Source organism: Salvelinus fontinalis, chromosome 40 (assembly GCF_029448725.1).
Source record: "Salvelinus fontinalis isolate EN_2023a chromosome 40, ASM2944872v1, whole genome shotgun sequence".
In the NCBI taxonomy this organism is placed as follows: Eukaryota; Metazoa; Chordata; class Actinopteri; order Salmoniformes; family Salmonidae; genus Salvelinus; species Salvelinus fontinalis.
In genome coordinates, this window is record NC_074704.1 from 14,041,406 (window position 1) to 14,065,451 (window position 24,046).

The window sequence follows — 24,046 nt, forward strand, 5'->3', positions numbered from 1 at the left end:
AAAAGTGCTCCTCTGTACGCATTTATGAAATGTCTCAGGCTAAGAGTGCTGAACTGGAATCAGTACCCCCCCCACCCCCGGTCAAAGTAATGTTATTCATTCTACTCACAAATGCTAAACAGATCCTAGTTCAGCACTCCTACTTCAAGCCACCAAGTGAATGTTGGGTATTGGGTGCTAAACGTCTTGAACAGTGGTTGAAAAAGTACCCAATTGTCATACTTGAGTAAAAGTAAAAATATGTTAATAGAAAAATGTCTCAAGTAAAAGTGAAAGTCACCCAGTAAAATACTAAGTAAATGTCATTGCTAAAAGATACTTAAGTATCAGTGGTAAAAGTATAAATTATTTGACTTTCCATATATTAAGCCAACCAGACAGCACATTCTCTTGTATTTTTATTTAAGAAATAGCCATGGGAACACTAAGACATAATTTACAAACGAAGCATGTGTTTAGTGAGTCTGCTAGATTTTTTATTTAATTTTTTTATTTCACCTTTATTTAACCAGGTAGGCAAATTGAGAACACGTTCTCATTTACAATTGCGACCTGGCCAAGATAAAGCAAAGCAGTTCGACACATACAACAACACATAGTTACACATGGAGTAGAACAAACATACAGTCAATAATACAGTGAAAAATAAGTCTATATACAATGTGAGCAAGTGAGGTGAGATAAGGGAGGTGAAGGCAAACAAAATATATATAAAAATAAATAAAAATATAAAAAGGCCATGGTGGCGAAGTAAATACAATATAGCAAGTAAAAAATTTTTTTAAAAGAACACTGGAATGGTTGGTTTGCAGTGGAAGAAAGTGCAAAGTAGAGATAGAAATAATGGGGTGCAAAGGAGCAAAAATAAATAAATGAATACAGTAGGTAAAGAGGTAGTTGTTTGGGCTAAATTATAGATGGGCTATGTACAGGTGCAGTAATCTATGAGCTGCTCTGACAGCTGGTGCTTAAAGCTAGTGAGGGAGATAAGTGTTTCCAGTTTCAGAGATTTTTGTAGTTCGTTCCAGTCATTGGCAGCAGAGAACTGGAAGGAGAGGCGGCCAAAGGAAGAATTGGTTTTGGGGGTGACCAGAGAGATATACCTGCTGGAGCGCGTGCTACAGGTAGGTGCTGCTATGGTGACCAGCGAGCTGAGATAAGGGGGGACTTTACCTAGCAGGGTCTTGTAGATGACCTGGAGCCAGTGGGTTTGGCGACGAGTATGAAGCGAGGGCCAGCCAACGAGAGTGTACAGGTCGCAGTGGTGGGTAGTGTAAGGGGCTTTGGTGACAAAACGGATGGCACTGTGATAGACTGCATCCAATTTATTGAGTAGGGTATTGGAGGCTATTTTGTAAATGACATCACCGAAGTCGAGGATTGGTAGGATGGTCAGTTTTACAAGGGTATGTTTGGCAGCATGAGTGAAGGATGCTTTGTTGCGGAATAGGAAGCCAATTCTAGATTTAACTTTGGATTGGAGTTGTTTGATGTGAGTCTGGAAGGAGAGTTTACAGTCTAACCAGACACCTAGGTATTTGTAGTTGTCCACATATTCTAAGTCAGAGCCTTCCAGAGTAGTGATGTTGGACAGGCGGGCAGGTGCAGGCAGCGATCAGTTGAAGAGCATGCATTTAGTTTTACTTGTATTTAAGAGCAATTGGAGGCCACGGAAGGAGAGTTGTATGGCATTGAAGCTCGCCTGGAGGGTTGTTAACACAGTGTCAAAAGAAGGGCCAGAAGTATACAGAATAGTGGCGTCTGCGTAGAGGTGGATCAGAGACTCACCCGCAGCAAGAGCGACATCATTGATGTATACAGAAAAGAGAGTCGGTCCAAGAATTGAACCCTGTGGCACCCCCATAGAGACTGCCAGAGGCCCGGACAACAGACCCTCCGATTTGACACACTGAACTCGATCAGAGAAGTAGTTGGTGAACCAGGCGAGGCAATCATTAGAGAAACCAAGGCTGTCTAGTCTGCCGATGAGGATGTGGTGATTGACAGAGGCAAAAGCCTTGGCCAGGTCAATGAATATGGCTGCACAGTATTGTTTCCTATCGATGGCGGTCAAGATATCGTTTATGACCTTGAGCGTGGCTGAGGTGCACCCATGACCAGCTCGGAAACCAGATTGCATAGCGGAGAAGGTATGGTGGGATTCGAAATGGTCGGTAATCTGTTTGTTAACTTGGCTTTCGAAGACCTTAGAAAGGCAGGGTAGGATAGATATGGGTCTGTAGCTGTTTGGGTCAAGAGTGTCCCCCCCTTTGAAGAGGGGGATAACCGCAGCTGCTTTCCAATCTTTGGGAATCTCAGACGACACGAAAGAGAGGTTGAAAAGGCTAGTAATAGGGGTGGCAACAATTTCAGCAGATAGTTTTAGAAAGAAAGGGTCCAGATTATCTAGCCCGGCTGATTTGTAAGGGTCCAGATTTTGCAGCTCTTTCAGAACATCAGCTGACTGTATTTGGGAGAAAGAGAAATGGGGAAGGCTTGGGCGAATTGCTGTGGGGGGTGCAGTGCTGTTGACCGGGGTAGGGGTAGCCAGGTGGAAAGCATGACCAGCCGTAGAAAAATGCTTATTGAAATTCTCAATTATAGTGGATTTGTCGGTGGTGACAGTGTTTCCTATCTTCAGTGCTGTTGGAAGCTGGGAGGAGGTGATCTTATTCTCCATGGACTTTACAGTGTCCCAGAACTTTTTTGAGTTTGTGTTGCAGGAAGCAAATTTCTGCTTGAAAAAGCTAGCCTTGGCTTTTCTAACTGCCTGTGTATATTGGTTCCTAGCTTCCCTGAAAAGTTGCATATCACGGGGGCTGTTCGATGCTAATGCAGAACGCCATAGGATGTTTTTCTGTTTGTTAAGGGCAGTCAGGTCAGGAGAGAACCAAGGGCTATATCTGTTCCTGGTTCTAAATTTCTTGAATGGGGCATGCTTATTCAAGATGGTGAGGAAGGCATTTAAAAAAAATATCCAGGTATCCTCTACTGACGGGATGAGATCAATATCCTTCCAGGATACCCCGGCCAGGTCGATTAGAAAGGCCTGCTCGTTGAAGTGTTTCAGGGAGCGTTTGACAGTGATGAGTGGAGGTCGTTTGACCGCTGACCCATTACGGATGCAGGCAATGAGGCAGTGATCGCTGAGATCTTGGTTGAAAACAGCAGAGGTGTATTTGGAGGGCAAGTTGGTTAGGATGATATCTATGAGGGTACCCGTGTTTACGGAATTGGGGTGGTACCTGGTAGGTTCATTGATAGTGAGATTGAGGGCATCAAGCTTAGATTGTAGGATGGCTGGGGTGTTAAGCATGTTCCAATTTAGGTCGCCTAGCAGCACGAGCTCTGAAGATAGATGGGGGGCAATCAGTTCACATATGGTGTCCAGAGCACAGCTGGGGGCAGAGGGTGGTCTATAGCAGGCGGCAACGCTGAGAGACTTGTTTTTAGAGAGGTGGATTTTTAAAAGTAGAAGTTCAAATTGTTTGGGAACAGACCTGGATAGTAAAACAGAACTCTGCAGGCAATCTTTGCAGTAGATTGCAACACCGCCCCCTTTGGCCGTTCTATCTTGTCTGAAAATGTTGTAATTAGGGATGAAAATGTCAGAATTTGTGGTGGTCTTCCTAAGCCAGGATTCAGATACGGCTACAACATCCGGGTTGGCAGAGTGTGCTAAAGCAGTGAACAAAACAAACTTAGGGAGGAGGCTTCTAATGTTAACATGCATGAAACCAAGGCTATTACGGTTACAGAAGTCATCAAAAGAGAGCGCCTGGGGAATAGGAGTGGAACTAGGTACTGCAGGGCCTGGGTTCACCTCTACATCACCAGAGGAACAGAGGAGGAGTAGGATAAGGGTACGGCTAAAAGCTATGAGAATTGGTTGTCTAGAACAGAGAGTAAAAGGAAGTTTCTGGGGGCGATAAAATAGCTTCAAGGAATAATGTACAGACAAAGGTATGGCAGGATGTGAATACAGTGGAGGTAAACCTAGGTATTGAGTGATGATGAGAGAGATATTGTCTCTAGAAACATTGAAACCAGGTGATGTCATCGCATATGTGGGTGGTGGAACTGAAAGGTTGGATATGGTATAGTGAACAGGGCTAGAGGCTCTACAATGAAATAAGCCAATAAACACTTACCAGAACAGCAATGGACAAGGCATATTTACATTAAGGAGAGGCATGCTTAGCCGAGTGATCATAAGGGTCCAGTGAGTAGAGGTTGGTTGGGGTCACGGCGATCCAGACAGCTGGCCGGGTAGATGGCTATCAGTAGCAAGATAGCATAGGATGGAAGTCTATTTTTAGACACCTCGTGCGTTTCCGTCGGTAGATTAGTGGGGTTCCGTGTGGTAGAGGGGATCAATCCAATTGGCAAAATAGATATAGTGACCCAAGAAAAAATTGTCCGATATACTTATTCAGATAGCAGCCGATAAGACAGCTAACGATCAGCGGGCCCCAGATGAGCGTTCAGGTAACGTTGCGACGGAGGTGCCAGTTGGATAACTCCCTCGGGCAGATAATGTCGGCAGTCAGTCGTGAAGGCCCGATGGGGCTCCGCATCTGCAGCAACAACAACAAAAAAACGGGTCCGGATAGGTGACTGTAGCCCAGGAATGGCTGATGGAACTCCTTAGCTGGCTAGCTCCGGAATAATTTAAGTTTGCTCCGGGATCGACGTAAGCCAATAGTCACACGGTTTGAGGCTAGCTAGCTGCGAAATCAAGGTGCAAACGTCCAGAGCCTGCGGCTGAAATCTGGGGACACTGAGAAAAATAGGGCCGGTATGCTCCGGTCCGAGTCGCGTTGCACAAAAGTGCCGATAGATTATCGAGCTAAAGGAATAGCTGAAGACCACAAAACGGGGGCAGCTGAAACACCAACGCTAGCCAGCAAACCGGCTAACTTCTGGGCAGCTTCAGATCAGCTACTGGCTAGCTTCTAGTTAGCTTCTGGGTAGCTTCCGGCTAGCTTCTGGCTAGTTTCGGCCGGCTTCTGGTTAGCCTCTGGCTAGCTTCCACTGTGGATTTTCAGATTTGAGGTAAATAATACTTTTTTTTTGTAATTGGTGAGGCGGGTTGCAGGAAAGCTTTTGTAGTTGAGTTCTTGGATAATAAAATTTATAAAGATATGCGAAGAAAGGTGTAAATATATATGTATACAGGACACGACAATACGAGGACAAAAAAGTCGTCTGAACTGCTATGCCATCTTGGATGAATCTAACAGATCAGAGGCAGTAGGGATGACCAGGGATGTTCTCTTGATAAGTGTGTGAATTGGACCATTTTCCTGTCCGGCTTAGCATTCAAAATGCAAAAAGTACTTTTGGGTGCCAGGGAAACTGTATTGAGAAAAAAAAATATTATTTTCTTTAGAAATGTGGTGAAGTAAAATTTAATGTTGTAAAGAAACAGAAAGAGTAAAAGTACAGATACAAAAAAAAAACAGATATTAACAGAATGTAGTGGAGTAGTTTAAATACATTTATGCTAAGTAATTTACACCACTGGACTTGAAAGGAACACCTCAATTACCTCGACTAACAGGTGCCCCGACACATTGACTCTGTACCGGTACCCCATGTATATAGGCTCGCTGTTTTTATTTTACTGCTGATCTTTAATTATTTGTTACTTTTATTTCTTATTTTTCTTATAACTAAATTGTTGGTTAAGGACTTAATTTTAGCATTTCACTGCAAGGTCTACACATGTAGTATTCGGTGCATGTGACAAATACAATTTGATTTGTGACACATGAAAACATGTTCTGAACATGGTGTGAAATTATTGAAGCTGTGCTGACACCTAGTGGACATCAAGAGGACCTACACTACACACACATATACACAGACACTATAACCTTAAAACAGATAGGATGCTTTACATAAGTTGCTCTTTTTTATTAGACACTAATATATATGTCCAATAAACAGACGTTCAAAAGTCGGAATGTAAAGCAAAAACGACTGGAAAGTTATTCAAAAGCAGGTGTAGTAAATCAAGCATCTTGGGGTTACCTGAAATAGGTCAAAGTATATATTTTAAATGTTCTAATTTATTTAATCTTTATTTAACTAGGCAAGATGAACTCAACAACACCGACAGACACAAGTTACCTGCTATATTTTGGAAACAGGATTAACACAGAGAACTTGGCTAAATGCATGTTTCTGTAGTAAGAGTAGGTATATACAGTATCATCGGTAACAATTGTGTACAAGCCACCTAGCTAAAAAAAATACTGGGGCTAGCGGTCATTAGTTACATTTCAACCACAGCGATTCCCTAATTGAGGCGCAACAGAGTTCACCGGCAAATGCAGGAACACCGGAAAAAATAACTAAACCAACGAACGAGAAATGGTGGAGGCTACCAGAACGAAGAGAGACATTTTTCCGAATAAACGTGTTGAGTGAAAAAGGTAATTACATAGCTCACTCCCTACCCGGTATGTCATTCTGTTATACAACTGTATGCGTTGTTTGTTGGCAACCTTGATATTTCCGAAGTTTTTGGAACGGATTCCTGTTGGAACGTTCCTCAAATTATACCCACCCGTGAGTACTATCTTATAAAACAGGGGCATTGATCTCTGCAGTTGTTGAACAAATGTTTGATTTTTAAAATGGCATTCTACACCTGAATATGTTTTTGTACTGTAGGAATTGTTCATGACTTCCTCCGGTTATTTAAAAAAATACTTTTCCAGTTGAAAAGTGATATGTAAATACAGTAAAGTATAAACACACTAAAGGGAAACAAATAAATGTTTTGAGCTAAATAGTGTTTTTTTTAGACAAATGCAAACTAGAAGGAGTGAGTGATGTCATAGTAAGGCATTCAAGGAGTTGGCTTGATGGGAAGTCGTGATGTCGTCCAATAGGAGACTGATCTTCATGTGAATATTCATTATTCTTTTTAAAATCGTTCCTGTTCTGTCAAGTTGGTTGTTGATCATTGCTAGAAAGCCATTTTCAAGTCTTGCCTTAGACTTTCAAGACGATTTAAGTCCAAACTGTAACTAGGTCACTCAGGAACATTCAATGTCATCTTGGTAAGCTCCTCCAGTGTAGATTTGGCCTTGTGGTTTAGGTTATTTTCATGTTCTTACAGTTTTTTGTATTCAGATTTCTAAAATGCACTCTACCTACGTAACATTTAGTGTCGCCTTATATTACGCTGGAAAAACAGTTTTCATGGGCATAGATCCTAAATAATTTCAGAGTACGCAATATTAAATGGTGCTAACCGAGACTCACCGTATTGACAGCGCCCAAATGGGTACTGTCATTAACGTGGTTCTTCAATAATTACACATAATACTTAATACTGTAGCTGTTTTGTTATAGTCACATGTTCAACTATCATCAGCCGATCCAGGAAATAATTTTCTGAATGACAGTCAAATGACAAACATCATAACATGCAACAACAACCAAAGTGCTTCTTCATTCATTACACCGGTAAAGACAGTTATGCCGTGCTCCACGTTGGATCCAACATCCCTAACAAATTGATGTTTATAATGTTGTTGTCTGCTTGATTTACAGTAGGGTCTCGTTAGTCTGTTTGGAGACAGAGATACTTAGCTCATAATGTGTAGAGAACTGTTCCTTGATGGATAGGTGTAACAGTATAACTTTAGTCTGTCCCCTCGCCCCGACCCAGGGACCCTCTGCACACATCAACAACAGTCACACGAAGCATCGTTACCCATCGCTCCACAAAAGCCGCGGCCCTTGCAGAGCAAGGGGAACCACTACTTCAAGGTCTCAGAGCAAGTGACGTCACCGATTTAAAAGGCTATTAGCGCGCACCACCGCTAACTAGCTAGCCATTTCACATCCGTTACATAGGCTATTGTACAACACACAGTGATATTTTCCTTTGTTCAGGACGTTTAGAATGACAACCCATTACAGAGTACCCTAGTGGGATTATTCACAAAATTATCTGGTTATGAAATGTTATGGCAAATTAATTTTAGTTTCCATGTTTCACCTGAAATATAAAATTGTTTATAGTCCTAGGTCTATGTTGTTAGGAGAATCAAATCAAATCAAAAAAGTATTTATATAGCCCTTCGTACATCAGCTAATATCTCAAAGTGCTGTACAGAAACCCAGTCTAAAACCCCAAACAGCAAGCAATGCAGGTGTAGAAGCACGGTGGCTGGGAAAAACACTCTGGAAAGGCCAAAACCTAGGAAGAAACCTAGAGAGGAACCAGGCTATGAGGGGTGGCCAGTCCTCTTCTGTCTGTGCCGGGTGGAGATTATAACAGAACATGGCCAAGATGTTCAAATGTTCATAAATGAACAGCATGGTCAAATAATAATAATCACAGTAGTTGTCGAGGGTGCAGCAAGTCAGCACCTCAGGAGTAAATGTCAGTTTGCTTTTCATAGCTGATCATTAAGAGTATCTCTACCGCTCCTGCAGTCTCTAGAGTTGAAAACAGCAGGTCTGGGACATGTAGCACATCCTGTGAACAGGTCAGGGTTCCATAGCCGCAGGCAGAACAGTTGAAACTGGAGCAGCAGCACGGCCAGGTGGACTGGGGACAGAAAGGAGTCATCATGCCAGGTAGTCCTGACGCATGGTCCTAGGGCTCAGGTCCTCAGAGAGAGAGAGAATTAGAGAGAGCATACTTAAATTCACACAGGACACCGGATAAGACAGGAGAAGTACTCCAGATATAACAAACTGACCCTAGCCCCCCGACACATAAACTACTGCAGCATAAATACTGGAGGCTGAGACAGGAGGGGTCAGGAGACACTGTGGCCCCATCCGATGATACCCCCGGACAGGGCCAAACAGGAAGGATATAACTCCACCCACTTTGCCAAAGCACAGCCACCACACCACTAGAGGGATATCTTCAACCACCAACTTACCATCCTGAGACAAGGCCGAGTATAGCCCACAAAGATCTCCGCCACGGCACAAACCAGGGGGGGGGGGGGGGGGGCGCTAACCCAGACAGGAAGATCACGTCAGTGACTCAACCCACTCAAGTGACGCACCCCACCTAGGGACGGCATGAAAGAGCACCAGTAAGCCAGTGACTCAGCCCCTGTAATAGGGTTAGAGGCAGAGAATCGCAGTGGAGAGAGGGGAACCGGCCAGGCAGAGACAGCAAGGGCGGTTTGTTGCTCCAGAGCCTTTCCGTTCACCTTCACACTCCTGGGCCAGACTACACTCAATCATATGACCCACTGAAGAGATGAGTCTTCAGTAAAGAATTAAAGGTTGAGACCGAGTCTGCGTCTCTCACATGGGTAGGCAGACCATTCCATAAAAATGGAGATCTAAAGGAGAAAGCCCTGCCTCCAGCTGTTTGCTTAGAAATTCTAGGGACAATTAGGAGGCCTGCGTCTTGTGACCGTAGTGTACGTGTAGGTATGTACGGCAGGACCAACTCGGAAAGATAGGTAGGAGCAAGCCCATGTAACGCTTTGTAGGTTAACAGTAAAACCTTGAATCAGCCCTTGCCTTAACAGGAAGCCAGTGTAGGGAGGCTAGCACTGGATTAATATGATCAAATTTTGGGGTTCTAGTCAGGATTCTAGCAGCCGTATTTAGCACTAACTGAAGTTTATTTAGTGCTTTATCCGGGTAGCCGGAAAGTAGAGCATTGCAGTAGTCTAACCTAGAAGTAACAAAAGCATGGATGAATTTTTCTGCATCATTTTTGGACAGAAAATGTCTGATTTTTGCAATGTTACGTAGATGGAAAAAAGCTGTTCTTGAAACAGTCTTGATATGTTCGTCAAAAGAGAGATCAGGGTCCAGAGTAACGCCGAGGTTCTTCACAGTTTTATTTGAGACGACTTTACAACCATCAAGATTAATTGTCAGATTCAACAGAAGATCTCTTTGTTTCTTGGGACCTAGAACAAGCATCTCTGTTTTGTCCGAGTTTAAAAGTAGAAAGTTTTCAGCCATCCACTTCCTTATGTCTGAAACACAGGCTTCTAGCGAGGGCAATTTTGGGGCTTCACCATGTTTCATTGAAATGTACAGCTGTGTGTCATCCGCATAGCAGTGAAAGTTAACATTATGTTTCGAATGACATCCTCAAGAGGTAAAATATATAGTGAAAACAATAGTGGTCCTAAAACGGAACCTTGAGGAACACCGAAATGTACAGTTGATTTGTCGGATGACAAACCATTCACAGAGACAAACTGATATCTTTCCGACAGATAAGATCTAAACCAGCCCAGAACTTGTCCGTGTAGACCAATTTGGGTTTCCAGTCTCTCCAAAAGAATGTGGTGATCGATGGTATCAAAGGCAGCACTAAGGTCTAGTAGCACGAGGACAGATGCAGAGCCTCGGTCTGACGCCATTTAAAGGTCATTTACCACCTACACAAGTGCAGTCTCAGTGCTATGATGGGGTCTAAAACCAGACAAGCATTTCGTATACATTGTTTGTCTTCAGGAAGGCAGTGAGTTGCTGTGCAACAGCTTTTTCTACAATTTTTGAGGAGGAATGGAAGATTCGATATAGGCCGATAGTTTTTTATATTTTCTGGGTCAAGGTTTGGCTTTTTCAAGAGAGGCTTTATTACTGCCACTTTTAGTGAGTTTGGTACACATCTGGTGGATAGAGAGCCGTTTATTATGTTCAACATAGGAGGGCCAAGCACATGAAGCAGCTCTTTAAGTAGTTTAGTTGGAATAGGGTCCAGTATGCAGCTTGAAGGTTTAGAGGCCATGATTATTTTCATCATTGTGTCAAGAGATATAGTACTAAAACACTTAAGTGTCTCTCTTGATCCTATGTCCTGGCAGAGTTGTGCAGACTCAGGACAGCTGAGCTTTGGAGGAATACGCAGATTCAAAGAGGAGTCCGTAGTAATTTGCTTTCTAATGATCATGATCCTTTCTTCAAAGAAGTTCATGAATTTATTACTGCTGAAGTGAAAGCCATCCTCACTTGGGGAATGCTGCTTTTTAGTTAACTTTGCGACAGTATCAAAAAGACATTTTGGATTGTTCTTATTTTCCGCAATTAAGTTGGAAAAATAGGATGATCGAGCAGCAGTGAGGGCTTTTCGATACTGCACGGTACTGTCTTTCCAAGCTAGTCGGAAGACTTCCAGTTTGTTGTGGCGCCATTTCCGTTCCAATTTTCTGGAAGCTTGCTTCAGAGCTCGGGTATTTTCTGTATACCAGGGAGCTAGTTTCTTATGACAAGTGTTTTTAGTTTTTAGGGGTGCAACTGCATCTAGGGTATTGCGCAAGGTTAAATTGAGTTCTTCAGTTAGGTGATTAACTTCTACTTCATCACAATCCCGGATCCGGGAGCACCCCCATCAGTAAAAAAGCTGACTAGCATAGCCTAGCATAGCGTCACAAGTAAATACTAGCATCTAAATATCATTAAATCACAAGTCCAAGACACCAGATGAAAGATACACATCTTGTGAATCCAGCCATCATTTCTGATTTTTAAAATGTTTTACAAGGAAGACACAATATGTATTTCTATTAGCTAACCACGATAGCAAAAGACACAAGTTTTTTTTCCCACCATTTTTTTCCTGCATAGGTAGCTATCACAATTTCGACCAAATAAAGATATAAATAGTCACTAACCAAGAAAACTTCATCAGATGAAAGTCTGATAACATATTTATTGTATAGCATATGTTTTGTTAGAAAAATGTGCATATTTCAGGTATAAATCATAGTTTACCATTGCAGCCACCATCACAACTCTCACCAAAGCAACGTGAATTACCTAAATACTCATCATAAAACATTTATGAAAAATACACAGCGTACAGCAAATGAAAGACAAGGATCTTGTGAATCCAGCCAATATTTCAAATTTTTTAAGTGTTTTACATCGAAAACACAATATAGCATTATATTAGCTTACTACAATAGCCAACCACACAACAGCATTGATTCAAGCCAACAATAGCGATAACGAATAAACCAGCAAAAGATATTACTTTTTTCACTAACCTTCTCAAACTTCTTCAAATGACAGTCCTATAACATCATATTACACAATACATATAGAGTTTGTTCGAAAATGTGCATATTTAGCGGCACAAATCGTGGTTATACAATGAGAATAGTAGCCAAGCTGCCAACAAAATGTCGGGAGAAATCTTGGGAGAGGCACCTAATCTAATCATTAACTAATCATAAAATTGACTAAAAAATACAGGTTGGACAGCAAATGAAAGATACATTAGTTCTTAATGCAACCGCTGTGTTAGATTTTTAAAATTAACGTTACTACGACATACAGCGTGCGTTAAAGCGAGACCGCACCGAAATTAATGGCGGAATAGGAGTTTTACATTTTTCAACAGAACAACGAATTAACATCATAAATAGTTTTTACTTTTTGATGAGCTTTCATCAGAATCTTGGGCAAGTTGTCCTTTGTCCAAAAGAATCGTTGCCCGGTTGTAGATTGTCGCCTTCAACTTTGGAATTAGCAGTAAACATTAGCCATGTGGCCCAGACGTGCCCAACTCACTAGAACGCAGCACAAAGAAATATCCCAAAATCGCAATATACTGATATAAACTGATATAACTCGGTTTAAAATAACAACATTATGATGTCTTTAACACCTATATCGAATAAAATCAGAGCCGGATATATCTAAGGCCTATAACGGGAGCTTTCCAGAACGCCATCCTGAGGTCTGTCTTGCGTCATGACGAATGTTGAAAAGACTGCACCCCACGTTCCAAGACCATTTATATGGCCTCAGATCTGCCTAGCAACTCCATTCCAATTCTCACTATTTGCTGACATCTAGGGGAAGGCGTATGCAGTGCATCTCGACCAATAGAAGACATGCACATTAATAAACTGACCCCAGAACAGCCTGCCTGATTTCATATTTCTCACTTCCTCACAGGAAGTTTGCTCCAACTTGAGTTCTGTTTTACTCACAGATATAATTCAAACGGTTTTAGAAACTAGAGTGTTTTCTATCCAATAGTAATAATAATATGCATATTGTACGAGCAAGAATTGAGTATGAGGCAGTTTAATTTGGGAACTAAATTTTTACAAAGTGACTATTGAGAAAAGGTTAACTGATTTTTGTCCTCTGACGTCCTTGGGTAGGCAGAAGGAGTCTGGAAGGTCATCAAGGAATCTTTGTGTTGTCTGAGAATTTATAGCACGACTTTTGATGCTCCTTGGTTGGGGTCTGAGCAGGTTATTTGTTGCGATTGCAAACGTAATAAAATGGTGGTCTGATAGTCCATGATTATGAGGAAAAACATTAAGATCTACAACGTTTATTCCATGGGACAAAACTAGGTCCAGAGTATGACTGTGGCAGTGAGTAGGTCCAGAGACATGTTGGACAAAACCCACTGAGTCGATGATGGCTCCGAAAGCCTTTTGGAGTGGGTCTGTGGACTTTTCCATGTGAATATTAAAATCACCAAAAATTAGAATATTATCTGCTATGACTACAAGGTCCGATAGGAACTCAGTGAGGAACGCTGTATATGGCCCAGGAGGCCTGTAAACAGTAGCTATAAAAAGTGATTGAGTAGGCTGCATAGATTTCATGACTAGAAGCTCAAAAGACGAAAACGTCATTTTTGGGGGGGTAAATTGAAATTTGCTATAGTAAATGTTAGCAACACCTCCGCCTTTGCGGGATGCACGGGGGATATAGTCACTAGTGTAACCAGGAGGTGAGGCCTCATTTAACACAGTAAATTCATCAGGCTTAAGCCATGTTTCAGTCAGGCCAATTACATCAAGATTATGATCAGTGATAAGTTCATTGACTATAACTGCCTTTGAATTGAGGGATCTAACATTAAGTAGCCCTATTTTGAGATGTGAGGTATCACGATCTCTTTCAATAATGGCAGGAATGGAGGAGGTCTTTATCCTAGTGAGATTGCTAAAGCGAAGTTATGGGTCCTACAGTAGGTCTATGTTGTTGTTTGGTGAAGTTATGTGCCAATTTGTTGAACACTTAGTGTACAAACCCTCATTGTCAGTCTGATGGCAAAGCTAGCCAAAGAGCATTTTACTGGTTGAAGTGTTTAAGTATAAATCAATTGAAGCAGGTGATTCAAGGCCTACAATTACAATCCATATTTAATGTGAAATGCACTTATAAGCAACCTGGAAATGGTGGATATTATTGCTGTCAGCCTATGAGAACTCCCCAGGGTTTTCTCCCACGGTGGTGAATTAGTGAATAGACACAGCGCTTAATGTGAGTTTCCTTGAGTAGCACTCCTGATCTTGCACTGTAATGTTCAGAATACATTGTGAAAATCTAAAATCTTCGCTCACTATTTTTGCTCCAGGCAGATATACTACATCCATAACTAGCGGTTTCCTCATTAGCAGGGAGGAGTTTCTGCAACCAAATTGTGTGTGCTATGCCCTTGTGCCGAAATTTTAGCAAACACAGAAAGGGGCCTATATTGGAGACCAAAAGTTATCTGGCACACTGCTTAGGATTTGAACAACTTGAATAACTTATTTCTAGCCTACAATCATCGATGTTACTACTAATGTGAAAACAAGACTAAATCTGGCTATTGTTACTATCTTGACTGTCTTAATTGTTAAATACAACAGACGTCAATTGTTGTACACCTTCATGGGTACGCTCTGGGCATCACCCTTTACCTCAAATATACAGTGGATTTCTGCTGTTGTGGGCCTTTAACCATCTGTCTGACTTTGTTGTTCACACAGGAGAGAGCCGGGATTATCGTGGATCCTCTGGGGAGCCTCAACAACATCATGATGCTGATGAGGCAGAGAAAAGTCTCTCCAGATCAGAACACCTCAAGAAACACCAGCAGAGACCCACAGGGAAGAAATCTCACTGCTGCTCTGACTGTGGGAAAAGATTCAACTCTTCAGTAAAACTTAAAATACATCAAAGAATTCACACAGGAGAGAAATCTTATAGCTGTGATCAATGTGGGAAGAGTTTTACTCTGCTACAAACCCTGAAATCACACCAGAGAACACACACAGGAGAGAAACCTTATAGCTGTGATCAATGTGGGAAGAGTTTTAATACATCTAGCTATCTAACTATACACCAGAGAACACACACAGGAGAGAAACCTTACGGCTGTGATGAATGTGGGAAGAGATTTATTCTGCTACAAACCCTGAAATCACACCAGAGAATACACTCTGGAGAGAAACCTTTTGGCTGTTATCAATGTGGGAAGAGTTTTTCTCACCCAAGCAGCCTGATAGTACACCAGCGCGGACACACAGGAGAGAAACCTTTTAGCTGTGATCAATGTGGGAAGGGTTTTACTACATCTAGCTGTCTAACTATACACCAGAGAATACACTCTGGGGAGAAACCTTATGGCTGTGATCAATGTGGGAAGAGTTTTACTCAGCTAAGCAACCTGGTAGTACACCAGAGAACACACACAGGAGAGAAATCTTATAGCTGTGATCAATGTGGGAAGAGTTATACTACATCTAGCTATCTAACTATACACCAGAGAATACACACAGGAGAGAAACCTTATGGCTGTGATCACTGTGGGAAGAGTTTTACTGGGCTACAAACTCTGAAATCACACCAGAGAATACACACGGGAGAGAAACCTTAAAGCTGTAATAAATGTGGGAAGAGTTTTACTACATCTAGCTATCTAACTAAACACCACAGAACACACACGGGAGAGAAATCTTTTGGCTGTGATCAATGTGGGAAGAGTTTTTCTCACCCAAGCAGCCTGATAGTACACCAGCGGACACACACAGGAGAAAAACCTTATAGCTGTGATCAATGTGGGAAGAGTTTTCCTACATCAAGCCAGCTGACTTCACACCAGAGAACACACACAGGAGAGAAATCGTATAGCTGTGATCAATGTGGGAAGAGATACTCTGATAAAAGATCTCTGATTAAACATCAGAAAATACATACATGAAGGAGTTGTTTCATGATATCAATGAAATAATGTCACAATGTAGAATGTTTTAACATTGTAGTAGCAGTATTTGAATGAATATCAGAATGTGGAACCCTAAACGTTGAGACCCACTAAATCTGCCCAGGAAGAGGCAAACAAAAGAAGAAATTTTTTTGTGTTACACTTACCACGTTGGTGATCCACTTGAATCAAAACGCAACACTTCAACATGTTTAGGTTTTCAATATATCCCAAACTGTTTCTGCATATTGGTTATTGATTTGGACACGTTGAAACTGTGTTTTGACATTGCGCTATTCCAATTTAGAAAAATATAATTGAAAAGACGTTGGAAATAAGACTATGCCCGACGTCCAATATATGTTCGGTTGTAGTTGTAGTTTTCGGGTTGTTTTTTCGATGACTTAATTTCAACATACTTGCAGCCTAAACACATGGACGCAGTATAATAAATTGGTCTATAATCAATTGTATTAACAATCTTACATCTTACATTTATCACGTATATACATCTTACATTTAGCACGTATAGCTCGTTACCACATAGGGTGCACTGATTGGTGTCACCTCGTTAGTGTTACACCTGTGCTGGCTTGTCCATCTCGTTAGTGGGAAGGTGTTTCACCTGAGCTGGTCCAGATTCTATTTAAGAGTGTCTGGTCCAGTGCTCCAGTTGTCTTGATAGATGTGGAGAGTGAACACCTTTAGTTGCTCCATCTTTTTGGTTTGCTTCCTGTCTTTAAGTTTGTTGTGGCTTTTTCTTTTGTTTGCATCTTCTTGGGCAGATTTAGTGGGTCTCATGGTGGGTGTCTTTTAGGTCCCAGTTGTTGTTACTAGTCAACTTTCAGTGGACACTGAGAGCAAAATTGCAAGATTATGTTATAATACTTTTGTTGCATCAAATGGTTGTTTTATGCAACAGAATAGAGGGTTCTTAGAACTATTGTGTCTGTGTGTTCTACTGAGGATGGGCCTCTGGGAGATTTACACTGTCTTTTGGGTGATAAAACCTAAAGAGACCGCATTCCAGAGCATGAGTTAATGTGTCTGTTCTATATGGTACCAGGGAGAGATGACCCCAGGGCCAGACTCTGGTCTCTACACAAATTCTACTGTTTTTACAGCAGATACTGTCTGCTGAGAATTATAGGTATCTTTCATACAAATCTTAATCTTGTGACCCGTTCTATACATCTATTGTTCGTCATGTAGGTTGAAAGGAGAGTATCTTGGCTATAAAAGACCTTTGTACTTTTGTCCTGTGGGTCGACCAGCCATCATTATCGTAGAGCACTCAATTGATTAACTTTATATGTGTACGTTGTATTGACCTGCTCCCTTATTAATAAGTGAATAAAGATTTAGTTTAAGAATAACTCTGACTTGTGTGGTAAGTTTCTCTCCTCATTTGATATTAAAGAAGTTAACCACCACATTTGGCGATGGAGATGTGAATCTTCACTTGGTGACCGCTCCTGACGACCTGGGTAAATGTTAGCTATCTGTGTGAACTGGATGAAAACTAGAATCTGTGTTTACTAGTTAAGACCATTTATGATATAGTATAAGATAGTAAGGTGTGCCTGTAATTGTTTTAAACCTGTAATTGTTTTAAACCTGGACCCAATTTTAGAAGTATTGAAAGATGTAAATGTATGAGTTACATTATCCTAGGAACTAACCATGACATAGAAATGTGAAAATATTCCTGCAGATTAAAATATTGTTGAAAACAACTAATTGATTAGGTATGTTTGAGAATAGCATTGTGTGACTGTGATATGAGAGTTATGTGAATATGGAAATGAGTCTTAATCTGACGTTTGGATAGTAACATATAGAAATATGCTAAATCAGATGATTGAAATTTGGATAATAAGCGAGATGATATTTTAGAATGCAGCGGAAGGTCTATAGTTCCTGGGAGGCTTGATTTTGCCGTGGTCTCTGGGAGGTTAGAGAACCGTTGGGGATCCCATGGTCATTGTCCGGGAAACAAAAGTTTATTTTTTGTTCTGCTGGGAGTAATGTTTGGAGAGCTGCTTCGTACCTATGGAAAGTCCTTGAAAAAGCAAATGGAATGGTTGTCGTGAGTACCTGAGAATTTCTTACGTTTTATATGGATTCTGTGAAAATATGATGAATTGTATGTGTCTATAATCGATTACTAGAGATTTGATAAAGTAATACTGGGAATATAATTAGATACAATTTAAACAACCGTATGTAGACGAACGTAGGTTTTGAGTTGGTATCTTTAATGGATAATTTGATAAAGATGAGGTTTAAGCATTATTAAACAGTCTGCAAAGTCTGGGCAGTTGTTTCAGAAACTGATGGGAGTGTCCACTTTAGGGCAAGTTACCTTAACGATGTAACTATAAAACGTACGGGTACTACAATTGAAATAAAACTACCCTTAAGGCCTGTGGGGGGGTTCTTCCCAGTATGAGAGGAGTTGCTAGATTTATTGAATAAACCTTTTTCCATAAAGTTAGAGAGAACCAAGGTGGCTGACTAGCTGATGTTGAAGAATCGTCCCGTCCACTAGATTAAACGTCACAGTGGCAGAATCACCTGAAAGACTTACATCGCCATCTGCTGACTGGAGTTGGTATCGCAGTTGAGGAAACACTCAAAAGCGACTGCCCCAAAAAACCAACGACTCCCTTTGAAAACGGGCGATGTGGCATCAAACATTTATTACAGTGTAAAAATGTACTACAAAGAGTAGCTAAATAGAATAACTTTGGTCATACCCACTCAGCCCGTGACGTCCAAGGACGATGAATTACGGGCGATATCAGGTCTGTCTGTTGTGGCCGCTATTTCTCCTCAAAATAGTCCTCCCAAATTGGGTTGTGTATAACTATGTAAATGTCTCTCGGACAAGGTGACTTTTATCCATATATACTCTAAAAGTAGAGGTTCCTGGATTATCCTTTAGGGATTCTTCAAATTGAAACTGGGGGAACCCCTAAAAGTGTTTATTTTTTTAAATACATTTTTTATTTCACCTTTATTTAACCAGGTAGGCAAGTTGAGAACACGTTCTCATTTACAATTGTGACCTGGCCAAGATAAAGCAAAGCAGTTCGACACATACAACAACACATAGTGACACATGGAGTAAAACAAACATACAGTCAATAATACAGTGAAAAATAAGTCTATATACAATGTGAGCAAGTGAGGTGAGATAAGGGAGGTGAAGGCAAACAAAATATATATATAAATAAATAAAAATATAAAAGGCCATGGTGGCGAAGTAAATACAATATAGCAAGTAAAAACACTGGAATGGTTGGTTTGCAGTGGAAGAATGTGCAAAGTAGAGATAGAAATAATGGGGTGCAAAGGAGCAAAATAAATAAATACAGTAGGTAAAGAGGTAGTTGTTTGGGCTAAATTATAGATGGGCTATGTACAGGTGCAGTAATCTATGAGCTACTCTGACAGCTGGTGCTTAAAGCTAGTGAGGGAGATAAGTGTTTCCAGTTTCAGAGATTTTTGTAGTTCGTTCCAGTCATTGGCAGCAGAGAACTGGAAGGAGAGGCGGCCAAAGGAAGAATTGGTTTTGGGGTGACCAGAGAGATATACCTGCTGGAGGGTGTGCTACAGGTAGGTGAGGCTATGGTGATCAGCGAGCTGAGATAAGGGGGGACTTTACCTAGCAGGGTCTTGTAGATGACCTGGAGCCAGTGGGTTTAGAAACGATTACAATACAACGGAACGACTTGTTTTGTGTAGTGTTAGCTAGCTACATAGTTTTCTTTGCTAGCTTTGTATCTAAGATAATTGTGTAACTTTGAGTAATTATCGGTTAGCTAGCCAGCTATTTTCGCCTGCCGCGCTGCCGTCCTCCTACCTAGCCAACACTGCTAGCTAACACTGCTAGCTAGCCAACTTCTACCGAATAGCAGCACTGTAGAAACTTACATTACAACGGAACGACTTGATTAGCGTAGTGTTAGCTAGTTGTCTTTGCTGTCCTTGTATCCATGATAATTGTGTAGTTTAGAGAAACTTAGAGAAACTGTCGAGGTCACCTAGCCAGCTTCACTTTCAACAACGCAGCTACTGCTAGCCAGGCTACTTCACCAGCCAGCAGTACTATATCATTTTAGTCAATAAGATTTTTAATTTTATTGATTTTTTGCTACGTAAGCTTAACTTTCTGAACATTCGAGACGTGTAGCCCACTTGTCATTCTAATCTCCTTTGCTTTAGCGTAGCCTCTTCTGTAGCCTGTCAAATATGTGTCTGTCTATCCCTGTTCTCTCCTCTCTGCACAGACCATACAAACGCCTCACACCGCGTGGCCGCGCCCACCCTAACCTGGTGGTCCCAGCCCGCACGACCCACGTGGAGTTCCAGGTCTCCGGTAGCCTCTGGAACTGCCGATCCGCGGCCAACAAGGCAGAGCTCATCTCAGCCTATGCGTCCCTCCAGTCCCTCGACTTCTTGGCACTGACGGAAACATGGCTCACCACAGATAACACTGCTACTCCTACTGCTCTCTCTTCGTCTGCCCACGTGTTCTCGCACACCCCGAGAGCTTCTGGTCAGCGGGGTGGTGGCACCGGGATCCTCATCTCTCCCAAGTGGTCATTCTCTCTTTCTCCCCTTACCCATCTGTCTATCGCCTCCTTTGAATTCCATGCTGTCACAGTTACCAGCCCTTTCAAGCTTAACATCCTTATCATTTATCGCCCTCCAGGTTCCCTTGGAGAGTTCATCAATGAGCTTGATGCCTTGATAAGCTCCTTTCCTGAGGACGGCTCACCTCTCACAGTTCTGGGTGACTTTAACCTCCCCATGTCTACCTTTGACTCATTCCTCTCCGCCTCCTTCTTTCCACTCCTCTCCTCTTTTGACCTCACCCTCTCACCTTCCCCCCCTACTCACAAGGCAGGCAATACGCTTGACCTCATCTTTACTAGATGCTGTTCTTCCACTAACCTCATTGCAACTCCCCTCCAAGTCTCCGACCACTACCTTGTATCCTTTTCCCTCTCGCTCTCATCCAACACTTCCCACACTGCCCCTACTCGGATGGTATCGCGCCGTCCCAACCTTCGCTCTCTCTCCCCCGCTACTCTCTCCTCTTCCATCCTATCATCTCTTCCCTCTGCCCAAACCTTCTCCAACCTATCTCCTGATTCTGCCTCCTCAACCCTCCTCTCCTCCCTTTCTGCATCCTTTGACTCTCTATGTCCCCTATCCTCCAGGCCGGCTCGGTCCTCCCCTCCCGCTCCGTGGCTCGACGACTCATTGCGAGCTCACAGAACAGGGCTCCGGGCAGCCGAGCGGAAATGGAGGAAAACTCGCCTCCCTGCGGACCTGGCATCCTTTCACTCCCTCCTCTCTACATTTTCCTCTTCTGTCTCTGCTGCTAAAGCCACTTTCTACCACTCTAAATTCCAAGCATCTGCCTCTAACCCTAGGAAGCTCTTTGCCACCTTCTCCTCCCTCCTGAATCCTCCTCCCCCCCCCCCCCCCCTCCTCCCTCTCTGCAGACGACTTCGTCAACCATTTTGAAAAGAAGGTCGACGACATCCGATCCTCGTTTGCTAAGTCAAACGACACCGCTGGTTCTGCTCACACTGCCCTACCCTGTGCTTTGACCTCTTTCTCTCCTCTCTCTCCAGATGAAATCTCGCGTCTTGTGACGGCCGGCCGCCCAACAACCTGCCCGCTTGACCCTATCCCCTCCTCTCTTCTCCAGACCATTTCCGGAGACCTTCTCCCTTACCTCACCTCGCTCATCAACTCATCCCTGACCGCTGGCTACGTCCCTTCCGTCTTCAAGAGAGCGAGAGTTGCACCCCTTCTGAAAAAACCTACACTCGATCCCTCCGATGTCAACAACTACAGACCAGTATCCCTTCTTTCTTTTCTCTCCAAAACTCTTGAACGTGCCGTCCTTGGCCAGCTCTCCTGCTATCTCTCTCAGAATGACCTTCTTGATCCAAATCAGTCAGGTTTCAAGACTAGTCATTCAACTGAGACTGCTCTTCTCTGTATCACGGAGGCGCTCCGCACTGCTAAAGCTAACTCTCTTTCCTCTGCTCTCATCCTTCTAGACCTATCGGCTGCCTTCGATACTGTGAACCATCAGATCCTCCTCTCCACCCTCTCCGAGTTGGGCATCTCCGGCGCGGCCCACGCTTGGATTGCGTCCTACCTGACAGGTCGCTCCTACCAGGTGGCGTGGCGAGAATCTGTCTCCTCACCACGCGCTCTCACCACTGGTGTCCCCCAGGGCTCTGTTCTAGGCCCTCTCCTATTCTCGCTATACACCAAGTCACTTGGCTCTGTCATAACCTCACATGGTCTCTCCTATCATTGCTATGCAGACGACACACAACTAATCTTCTCCTTTCCCCCTTCTGATGACCAGGTGGCGAATCGCATCTCTGCATGTCTGGCAGACATATCAGTGTGGATGACGGATCACCACCTCAAGCTGAACCTCGGCAAGACGGAGCTGCTCTTCCTCCCGGGGAAGGACTGCCCGTTCCATGATCTCGCCATCACGGTTGACAACTCCATTGTGTCCTCCTCCCAGAGCGCTAAGAACCTTGGCGTGATCCTGGACAACACCCTGTCGTTCTCAACTAACATCAAGGCGGTGGCCCGTTCCTGTAGGTTCATGCTCTACAACATCCGCAGAGTACGACCCTGCCTCACACAGGAAGCGGCGCAGGTCCTAATCCAGGCACTTGTCATCTCCCGTCTGGATTACTGCAACTCGCTGTTGGCTGGGCTCCCTGCCTGTGCCATCAAACCCCTACAACTCATCCAGAACGCCGCAGCCCGTCTGGTGTTCAACCTTCCCAAGTTCTCTCACGTCACCCCGCTCCTCCGCTCTCTCCACTGGCTTCCAGTTGAAGCTCGCATCTGCTACAAGACCATGGTGCTTGCCTACGGAGCTGTGAGGGGAACGGCACCTCAGTACCTTCAGGCTCTGATCAGGCCCTACACCCAAACAAGGGCACTGCGTTCATCCACCTCTGGCCTGCTCGCCTCCCTACCACTGAGGAAGTACAGTTCCCGCTCAGCCCAGTCAAAACTGTTCGCTGCTCTGGCACCCCAATGGTGGAACAAACTCCCTCACGACGCCAGGACAGCGGAGTCAATCACCACCTTCCGGAGACACCTGAAACCCCACCTCTTCAAGGAATACCTAGGATAGGATAAAGCAATCCTTCTGCCCCCCCCCCCCCCTTAAAAGATTTAGATGCACTATTGTAAAGTGGCTGTTCCACTGGATGTCATTAGGTGAATGCACCAATTTGTAAGTCGCTCTGGATAAGAGCGTCTGCTAAATGACTTAAATGTAAAAAATGTAAATGTAATGTAAATGGTTTGGCGACGAGTATGAAGTGAGGGCCAGCCAACGAGAGTGTACAGGTCGCAGTGGTGGGTAGTATATGGGGCTTTGGTGACAAAACGGATGGCACTGTGATAGACTGCATCCAATTTATTGAGTAGGATTTTGGAGGCTATTTTGTAAATGACATCACCGAAGTCGAGGATTGGTAGGATGGTCAGTTTTACAAGGGTATGTTTGGCAGCATGAGGGTAGGATGCTTTGTTGCGGAATAGGAAGCCAATTCTAGATTTAACTTTGGATTGGAGTTGTTTGATGTGAGTCTGGAAGGAGAGTTTACAGTCTAACCAGACACCTAGGTATTTGTAGTTGTCCACATATTCTAAGTCAGAGCCGTCCAGAGTAGTGATGTTGGACAGGCGGGCAGGTGCAGGCAGCGATCGGTTGAAGAGCATGCATTTAGTTTTACTTGTATTTAAGAGCAATTGGAGGCCACGGAAGGAGAGTTGTATGGCATTGAAGCTCGCCTGGAGGGTTGTTAACACAGTGTCAAAAGAAGGGCCAGAAGTATACAGAATGGTGGCATCTGAGTAGAGGTGGATCAAGGAATCACCCGCAGCAAGAGCGACATCGTTGATATATACAGAGAAAAGAGTCGGCCTGAGAATTGAACCCTGTGGTAACCCCATAGAGACTGCACAGTACTGTCTTTTGTCGATGGCGGTTATGATATCGTTTAGTACCTTGAG

General features: G+C 43.1%; 1 pseudogene; it reads left to right on the forward strand.

Annotated features, from left to right (window-relative positions):
- The window catches only part of LOC129839057 (zinc finger protein 883-like), a 32,094-nt pseudogene extending 14,751 nt beyond the window's left edge, over window positions 1–17,343 (forward strand).
- Window positions 17,344–24,046: the final 6,703 nt, after the last annotated feature.